Genomic DNA, 10,000 nt, shown 5'->3' with positions numbered 1-10,000 from the left:
CTTTAACACTACCTGTGGAGTCGTGGGTGGAAGGACTTCTGACACCAGCGCCACCCAGAGTCAGAGATTATACACACGTTTATCTCTCGCTGAATATGATTATATCTTTCATAATAAACCTTCATATTGAAGGTGATACGTATGAATATGTATGTACAGAACTCTCTGCTTGCATTTTTGGCAAAGACACGTTTGTGGACTAGATTGTGATAGACACATGCGATGTGTAGATTCCCTATACGGAGCCCTGGCTCCCCTTCTGCAGACCCAACAACGGACTCTAGGGGGCGTCAAACCTGACTGGAACCCGAAGCTGGGGAAAAACATTAAAAAAGGAACCACGGGCAAATCAAATGGTATTGTAGATCTATATGAAAACTTGCTGTAGGAGTTAAAAATAATTGACAGAAATATCCATCTATTGGAGGTCATGTTTAATGTGGGTGTACACATGCTGTCTCTTGCTGGTGAGCACTTACTTGTACAGAAATGTTGTATGTTTTTATTTCTCTTTTGTTCTGTTGTTTCATTGTGTTGGGCTCAGCTACCAGAATGGGGGAGGAGTCATCGCGCCTCGGCTCCACCCACAAATCCATGATAGAGAACCTCAAATCACCCTGGACTTTACTTCAGGCAGATCCAGTTGGTCTAAAACAAACAAAAACAGAGTGGAGATCTGGGGGGCAATATTCAGAGAGAAAAAGTCGGAAATTCACGAGTTAATTACGATGCTAACAACCGGCATTTATGCTTGCTAACTTCCCATGAGTGTACGACGCCTCGTTAAGGTCCTTAGGGTGACGATGTTGATGCTTATTGTTGGTTTTATTCATATGAGGACATGTTGTCATCTTATGGGTGTTTATTGATCGTTGGGCTAAGATGCTAGCGGTAGCTTTCACTTGTCATAGAGGAAGTAAACAAGTTGCTTGAGCGGATGTTTGCTGTTGCTATGACAACAAGTCAACAAATTTGCTACTTTATAACCTTGCAAATTTGCCACTTATTTCCTCTGAATATCGCCCCCTTCTCTCGACTCCGTGTTTGTTTGTTTTTCCTACAGTGGCTCTGATACGCCGTCGTAGGTTATTCCTATTTAAATGCGTCAGTCATCACTTTTCAACAGGTGCAATGATCACATGATGTGTCCCAATAACGCAGGTGAAATGAATTCATGCATCACGTTTGTCTGCCGCTATAAAAGACAAGACATTTGCAAAATATTCCAACTTCCCGGGCGACCCTGTGTATACGAAGCCCTCTCTCTGTTTGGTAGAAAGACGACTTTGCTCGTGTTTGATTGCTCGACGTCGACATCGTTCCCGAGGGACGCCTCGGGTGACTGTGTGTGAAGCGACACTGCGGCGGTTTGGAATAGATTTTTGAGGATCGTTCCGGATGATGCACGAGGATGATTCCTTCCTGTTTGGAGTCTGGGGATGCTCGTCTGTGATTGGTCGGTGCGGTGTGATGGTTTCTCTTTTCTTGCAGGTCCTTCTGGCTCAGCCTTTGGGAAAGCGATGAGGAAGTGTTATATTTTGATAAATAATAAATGTTGATGACGTTATAACAACACTGGCCTTTAAAAGTTAAAGCAAACTGGATATTCCTGTGGTGATAATCCATCTCTGTGTCTCAGCTCACAGATTATCTCCATCTGTGGAAGAATCCCCTCTTTGCAGGAGCCGTTGTGACTCTGATGAAATCCCCTTTGGCCCTGTTTGAAGAGATGAGTGAATACGGTTCTATTCACCTTGCGTCCATAATTAGAAATTGATGGCAGACCCATTAGCAGATTATGAAGTAGCCTCACCTCTCAAATCAGCCTCCCGTCCCTCCTCGGCCACTCCCCCGCTAGCTGGCACGTCTCCAGCTCGTCCATCCGCGGTGTAACCGAGCTATCCCGGGCCACGGCCACGCTCCCCCCTCATCCAACAGGCAAACTGGTGGTAGGAACCCTCAATTATGTTCTGGCCATGCCTGGTTTCCACTCTGATGCTTAATGAAGAGAAACCTGACAGATGAGGGGGGAGGAGTCAGTTTACAGGAGGGTGGAGTCTCAGGACAGACGTGAAAGTCAAAAAGTCGCATCATGGAAGTGAATCAGCTGCTTTTATCACCACATCTTTGTCATTGTGAAATGTTAATTTCTTTGTTTTCAATGCGGTATCGGAACGTACTGTAATCACAATCTGGTTTGCCTCATAGCAAAAAAACCAATTGCTTTCTCTTGCATTTATCAGTCTTATAATATGCACATGCTCCTTGAGATTGGCGTAAATCTTTTTCTTTTTTTCCCCGAAGCCAATGATTCATCGTCCGCTCGGCTCCGTCCTCGTCGTGTTCTGCTTTTCGACCTCAAACGAGACGACAGAATGTTTTTTCATGATGCAAACGGTGTAATCCTCCATTCTTTCCCGTGTGTCGTGTCTACGAATGGGATGACGCGGCGGTGTGATGGATGGAGAGGCAGGTTTTAACGAGGAATCATCGCACTCCGACACTCAGACAGCGAGAGAACGGAGCTCGTTAAAGGTTTCACGGCGCTGTAACGGTGTTTCCTCGCCGGTCTCCATGTCGTTTATAGGTCAGGACTGTACCTTTAAAATGACCTGAAAGGACGCCCTGCAAAACACTTATTAACCTACTCCGTTCTGTTTCACACACAAAGACACACAGAAAGAACCAGGAAGAACCCTCCCCCCTCTATGGTACACAATGGATAGTGGAGCCGTGCACATGTCATACTTTGTTTATTTGTGTGTGTGAGAGAGTGTGTGTGTGTGTGTGTGTGTGTGTGTGTGTGTGTGTGTGTGTGTGTGTGTGTGTGTGTGTGTGTGTGTGTGTGTGTGTGTGTGCATAGCGGGCACATTTGTGTGTACAGACATTTCCGTGTGCACAGGTACATCGTTTAGAGCGTGAGAAGTTTCCTTTTTTCGGGTTTCTGTATAGCTACCACTTGTAAATTGTGACGAGTATGTGTCAAGAGTTTGTAAGCTGTAACTTTCTGAGAACTATTGTACTAAAAATGCACTCAATAAACGCCTTGAAAACAAGTCCATCGTGTTCAAGTCCGTGACTCAATGAGCGCTGTGATTCTGTGTTTCATTCAGATTCAGGGAAACGCTGGAGAGGAAAGAGTTTGTTTTTTTTTATCCAGCAACACGACTAAATGCTCCGTTTCATACTGGAGGAGGAAATGAACAGCGTTTTTGCCACATTGGCGTATCAGGGTCACTGTAGGTAAAAAAAATACGGAGCCGAGAAAGGGGGGCAATATTCAGGGGAAAAAGTGGCAAATTTACGAGTTTATTACAATGCTAACAACCGGCATCTATGCTAGCTAACTTCCACATGAATGTACATGTATGTTTGTAATTAATACATCATGTGACAACGCCTCGTTAAGGTCCTTAGGGTGATGATGTTGATGCTTATTGTTGGTTTTATTCATATGAGGACATGTTGTCACCTTATGGGTGTTTATTGATCGGGGCGGTTGGGCTAAGATGCTAGCGGTAGCTTTCACTTGTTGTCATAGCAATGGCAACGGCAAACATCCAATGTTAGCGGAACCCAGCAACTTGTTTATATCGGCGATATATATTTATAAAGTGGCAAATTTCCCACTTTTTCCCCCTGAATATCGCCCCCTTCTCTCGACTCAGTTTTTTCCTACAGTGGCTCTGATACGCCGTCGTATGAAAGTCATCAGCTGCTAATAAACCCCAAAAAAGGACTCTCCATGAAAAGTGATAATATTTTAACTGGGCTACTGTATACCGACTCTGACGGATTGATAATATCCAGCTTCATATTAGCGGAGACTCTGCTGTGCCGACTGACTTTTCAGGTCTGTGAAGTTAAGTTAAGTGCTTTTATGAGGACGATGCAGTGATGTCACGGAAACGTGCGGTGAAAGCGGCGGCTCCTTGTTTCCTGCTACAGACCCTTTGACGTGGTGTTAATAAAAAACGTAAAGAAGTTTGAAGTAAAGAGTAAATTTGAGGCGTTTTTACTGGAAGTAGTGAAAGTTTCATGTCTGGTTTTTATCTTCCTCTGTGGGCGGTTGGGTGTTGGGGAGTCCACGTCAAGTCTTTGAAGGGCAAGTCAAGTACGGAACAAGGAAGTGTTTTATTTCAGTGTTTTTATCCGTTTGAATCATTGACTGCAAGGATCGGATCTTAAATTGAACTATCATCTTATAGCGTGATGACTGTGTGTGGGATCTCTTGAGGCTGAACTCAAACAGGAAAGCAGACCCAGGCCCGGTCCTGGTCCTGGTGATCTGTGCCGGCTCTTCTTGTCGAAACAGCTCGTCCTTGGCTGCGACGCCAGGAAGAGGTCCGACACCCCCACACACCCGGCTGGCTAACAACACTGCTATCCTCCCGGTCATGCTCCGCCGCCACGGGAGCTCCAGAGGCCGGCCCCCGGTCAGGCTGAAAATCCCTGGAGCCTCCTTAGAGTAAGACCCAAAGCCCCGGCCAAATCTACCCCCGCCCCCCCCCGTAATAAGCCTGCTGAATGCTGGGCTGTCGCTGGCAGGGTGGGACCCGGTGGCAGGCGGTCCCGCCACGCTCCACAGCCTCAGGAGATCAGGCTCCGAGATAGATTCCACATCCTGGATCTGCAGGATTTCCAACCATCGCTCGGTCGCCTCCCCCTGCATCCATGCAACCCAGCTGGCTCATCACAGCCTCTGATTGGTGGCCGGCTGCTATAAGAGAGGAGACTCCATAATTAGGAGTTGATAAGGCTCATGCTCTCTACTCCCCCAGGGCCAAAGTACTCACTGGATTACAGAAACTATTCCAGGAATAATGAAGTCCCTTCCAGAAGTTTGGGCAGAAAGTACAAAGATGATGTCTCAACTTGTCTAACGCTCAAGACAATTAGAAGTAAAGTCTATATTTCGAGACGGACGGTGTGGATTTTATTGATGATTTTCATGTTTTCGAGTAGTGAGCGGTTCTGATGTAGCCTTGGTTGATTACAACATGTTAGAATGGATAAAAGAGCATGTTCTACGTGTCGACTGTTCTCTTCTAATTGAAGCTACAGTAGAAAAGGCTTTGAGTTTCTCTGCACCAAATAATTCTGTTATTGTGGTTGGAGAGTACAGGCCTCCTTAACTTGAATTGGTCTGCCTCTGATTATTTCAAAGAAGTCTGTAGGAATATGAATCTTCCACAGCAGAAATGTTCTCTTTATTAATAGAGAGAAATAAAGCCTGGGCTCAGATGTACCAGGGTCCGTCTCTGGTTTCAGACAGCTTAGAAATCAAATGCACATCTGCAATAAGTATGAATCTAGTATTTTCTTTTGTTTTTCACTCACGAATCATATTCAAATCCAGCAAAAAAGGAATGTTTTAGTCGAAGTGTCTTACTCCCGAGAGCGCTTTACAGAAGACCAATGTTCCTCATGCCAAATGCAGAGGTCAGAGGTCATGCAGGTGTGATATTTCAATTCAAATCAAGTTTGATTATTTTTAAGGGGGGAAATTATACGACTTTAGTCTGAAGTGTGTAATGTTGGCCACCAAGCGGTTCTAATGAGAGAACTGCTGCTTCCCCAGATGTCAGTACTCTGGTCGTTTAACTTCAGCAAATCTAAAACTTTAATGGATCTGATCTTTGAAAGGAGTTAAACAGTCACAGAGGAAGCTGCAGCGTATATATATATATATATATGGTGCAGGAGACAGTTCAAGGTCATGCGGATACTTTGATTGCACTTGTACTCTGCTCGTACTCACACAGATGTAACGAGCGTTGTTATGGCGATGTTCTTTACGGGATCCTTCCCCTATGCCTTTAGCTTAATTGGAGCGGTTTGCCACTTTAATCAGAGTAATTACAGAGATAGTGAACGATGTGTGCCCTTGTGACAATGAGCCCTTTCACATTGTGAGTGTGTGTGTGTGTGTTTACGATAAGAGGAATAATAAGACGATGAAGAGATGGAGACAGAGATGAGCGTTGGTGGTGTTTATCACTGACGAGGGAGTCGGCTCACTTTATTTCACATTAAAGTCACAGGAAGTTTGAAAAAAAAGTGACTTCTCAGCAGCAAATCTCTGCCTTGATCAATATTCCCTGAGAACTCACCTGAGAGAGAAGGGATTGGTGCACAGCGGGGGGGAACTCCTGCAGAGGTGGGGGATCAGAGTGGGAGGAGAGGACCTGGAGGGAATACTGAGTGAAGGAGGAACATCGTGAACTTAGGACCACGAGACGGAGAGACAGGGATGATATACTGAACATTCTTTTAAAAAGACATTTATTTAGTTAAACACAGAGAAGGTAACGTAAGGAGTCGAGTTGATCCCCCAGCCACCGCTTGTTTGCCTTGTGAGATTGTTTGAGGCCTGAATGTCAGCTCGGCTGGCCGGGCCTCGGTAAGCCGTGTGCATATTTACAGGGATCTTTGGGTCTGGGAAAAGCTTGGCTCTGCCGTGGTTTCATCTGTTTTATAGAAGTAACACCATATAGCATGAAGAGGAAACAGCCATGAACCACTGGAGCTCTGAATGGATGAAACGCAGTTATTCTAGTTGTATTTCTCCTGATCGTTGCGATGGCGAGTGCTGCCTCACACATCAGTCTTCCATGGATCGTTTCTATTGGCTGGATATGTGATGACTCTGGTTTCACACTCATCGAACCATTTAATGGAAGCATTTGCATTCGTTATGTTCTGTGTGTGTTTGTATGCCACAATTCTGCAACAACACCATCAGTCGGAGATATCGGCTGTAAACGCTGTGGAAGTGCAGAGCAGAGCGGCTGTGAGCCTAAAAGCATGCGAAGCTCGGATAACAATACACACGGCGGGAGAGTGACCTCATTATTTGCTCAGGTAGACATTACTCCATTACATCTTTACAAATTTTACCTTTTAAAGTAAACATTGTGTGGCATTAAGGGGGATCTATTGGCCCTGATGCTTCTACCATGGCAACCATATAGTGCATATATGTTTTTGTATCATGTGTAACCATATCAACCCCAAATATAAAAATCAATAATTACATCATTATCCGTCCACAAGTTGAACAAAATACAGTCCACGAAAGTATTGTGAATGTAATTTCACTCTCAGTCGACCTTGTACTTGGAGGGCGGGACCTCTGACCTTGTACTTGGATGGCGGGGCCTCTGACCTTGTACTTGGAGGGTGGAGCCTCTGACCTTGTACTTGGAGGGCGGGGCCTCTGACCTTGTACTTGGAGGGCGGAGCCTCTGACCTTGTACTTGGAGGGCGGAGCCTCTGACCTTGTACTTGGAGGGCGGGGCCTCTGACCTTGTACTTGGAGGGCGGAGCCTCTGACCTTGTACTTGGAGGGCGGAGCCTCTGACCTTGTTCTTGGAGGGCGGGGCCTCTGACCTTGTTCTTGGAGGGCGGGGCCTCTGACCTTGTTCTTGGAGGGCGGGGCCTCTGACCTTGTACTTGGAGGGCGGAGCCTCTGACCTTGTTCTTGGAGGGCGGGGCCTCTGACCTTGTTCTTGGAGGGCGGGGCCTCTGCTGGCATCTTATCCACTAAGAAGACTTTCACGCTGCGATTGTCTCTGAGCCTCAGCGACATTGCCCTGATCTGGTGTTGCTTCTTGTCTCCTTCCATTATTCTCCTAATAATCAGTCAAACGTGTTAATCATGTAATAAATAGCTCATGGTGATAAACGACAGGATGGGGAATACAAGGTGGTGGGTTCAGATCCAAGGCTGGGAGACTTTCATAGTCAGATACTGAAGATAAGGGAAGCAAAGAGGTAGACACATTGTCCAACCAAGAGAATTAAGGTTTATGGTTCCGTCCCACCATCCATTTTTAAACGCCTTCATTACTGTTTTGAACACATTATATTACAACGTTTAAACAACTTTTTTCAACATACTATATTATAAATGTTATACTCAAACAATGGTACTGTACACTGAAATAAGAATAGTGAAATAACACAAAGAGACTTTGAATATTAGAGAGATAGACTCATGATGTCAGGCTATAACAATGAGTCTCCACCCAACACTTCAAACACTGTGCCGTCTGAATGAACAGTTGTTGACCTTCAGCTTCTTTTTCTTGCTTCAAAAGGCAAATTCCTTCAAAGTAGTTAATCCTGCTCAATTCATCCCGCTGTAATGATGGAGAATTTGCATTTTACTTGTTGGGTAATTAAGTTATTGACGGACCTCAGTGGATTCGTGAACGTGGAGACGCTGCTTTGCTTAATCAGGATGTCAGTCGCAAGATTCAAAGTGTATCTCTTTTAATAGAGGACATCCCTCTTTTTTCTGTATAGGAAGAGAAATCCGGCACCTGGGTCAAATGAGATTTTATGTCTCGGAGGAGTTCATCAAATATAATTATGATACATATAATTACCAAAAGCAATCTTCTGTGTGGCAGGAATAATCATTTCAGTGTGGTTGGCACCTGCAGCGGTAAGACATCATTTAGAGACAGGCTGGAGTGACAGGAGGACGGGGGGGGGGGGGCTACAGCCTCATCCTTCTTACTGTAAGATACAGATATATACATATACATATACATATATATATATATATATATATATATATATATATATATATATATATATATATATATACAGTTAACCCACTTCACCCAGGTAAGTGTCGCTCCGCTGCTTAGCATCCGCTAGCATTACAAAAAGACGTTTTGACAAGCGCTTGATTTGATTTGATCAGGAGAACATGGCCATCTTGTCGTCACACACCAGAGAGAACACAAACAAAAAGCCGTGGTGGAAACCCAGATGTTTGTTAAAACGACAAACATCTGTCATCACAGAGTGAGCAGAGACAGTCAGGTACCGCACAATGGGAGCTGGAGGGAGAGGTGAGTTATGAAGGCTCGAGGATCACAGCCGTAATTGGTTCTTTGGGAAGGTGAGAAGAGGTAGGGGTTATGAAGAGTGACTTTATACACACACACACACACACACACACACACACACACACACACACACCTCACGAGCTCCCCACCCATCCCAGGAACCCCCGCAGAGTCTAATCCCACACAGAGCCCCTCTCAGTTCCGCCCGCCTTCGATTGCTGCAAAAAAAATCAATGAAATATTTTCCCACCAAAATGAAGACGAACAACGGATGAGATCCAGCCGTCAAGGTCTCCCTAATTAGAGAGTTCACACACACACACACACACACACACACACACACACACACACACACACACACACACACACACACACACACACACACTCACTCACACAAAGCTTCTTTGCTTCACGGCTTGCAGAACAGGAGGGGAGAGGGTGGAAGAGAAAAATGGAAAGTGAGCGATGAAGGTCATACACTTCCCATCTCTCCGACATCAACTTTATATAACTCATAACCTTTTGGGCCTCCGAGCGGCTCGCATGTTTCCGGCCGGTGCAGGAGCTACACGTTTTCCCTCTCCGCGTCTCCGTGGTCTGTAAAGGGACACGTCAGTGGGGGTTTTATCACATCCAACCCCTTAAAAAATGGAAGTGCAAACCCCCGGCAGAGTGCTGTATTATTGAAAGGCCTTCTGAAGTCTTTGCTCCGGGTAAGTGGGGGAGGGTAAACGTTGTCATTCTCTGGACGGCCCTCGCCGGGTGATGAAAGAGCAGATGATGCCGGGCCGATGCTGACCTCTCTCTAATGAGGGGGGTAAAGATATGCAAATCTCCCACCAGTTTGCCTTGAGACCTTCGTGTCAAGGAGGATAGATACACGTTAGATCTATCTGTATTAATATCATAACATTCTCATGACTCATTACAAGCCTCCTCAGCTGTTTCCCAACACTCACAGATAACTCTACGGTATCTTCCGTTCGGACTCTACAGCACAATAGTGATGCATGAGCAGCAGAGTTATGCAGAGCAGTGAAACAGTGCTGCTATGTAATGGTAGTAACGAGTGCTTTTAAACAGCACCTGCCATCTTAACAGATGCTCGCAGCGTTGAGTGGTGCGTTCCATAGACA

At 45.4% G+C, this 10,000-nt stretch overlaps 1 protein-coding gene across 2 annotated transcripts in view; it reads left to right on the top strand.

Annotated features, from left to right (window-relative positions):
- ephb1 (EPH receptor B1) overlaps positions 1-3,056 on the top strand; it is a 94,778-nt gene extending 91,722 nt beyond the window's left edge. For both annotated transcript variants that reach the window (XM_084008150.1, XM_084008149.1), the window contains exon 15: positions 1-3,056. This exon is cut by the window's left edge and continues 861 nt beyond it. The gene's annotated coding sequence lies outside the window, so the exon portion shown is untranslated.
- Positions 3,057-10,000: the final 6,944 nt, after the last annotated feature.

The sequence above is a fragment of the Eutrigla gurnardus genome (assembly GCF_963514095.1).
Source record: "Eutrigla gurnardus genome assembly, chromosome: 4".
Lineage (NCBI taxonomy): Eukaryota > Metazoa > Chordata > Actinopteri > Perciformes > Triglidae > Eutrigla > Eutrigla gurnardus.
This window is presented reverse-complemented; position numbering and strand designations above follow the sequence as displayed.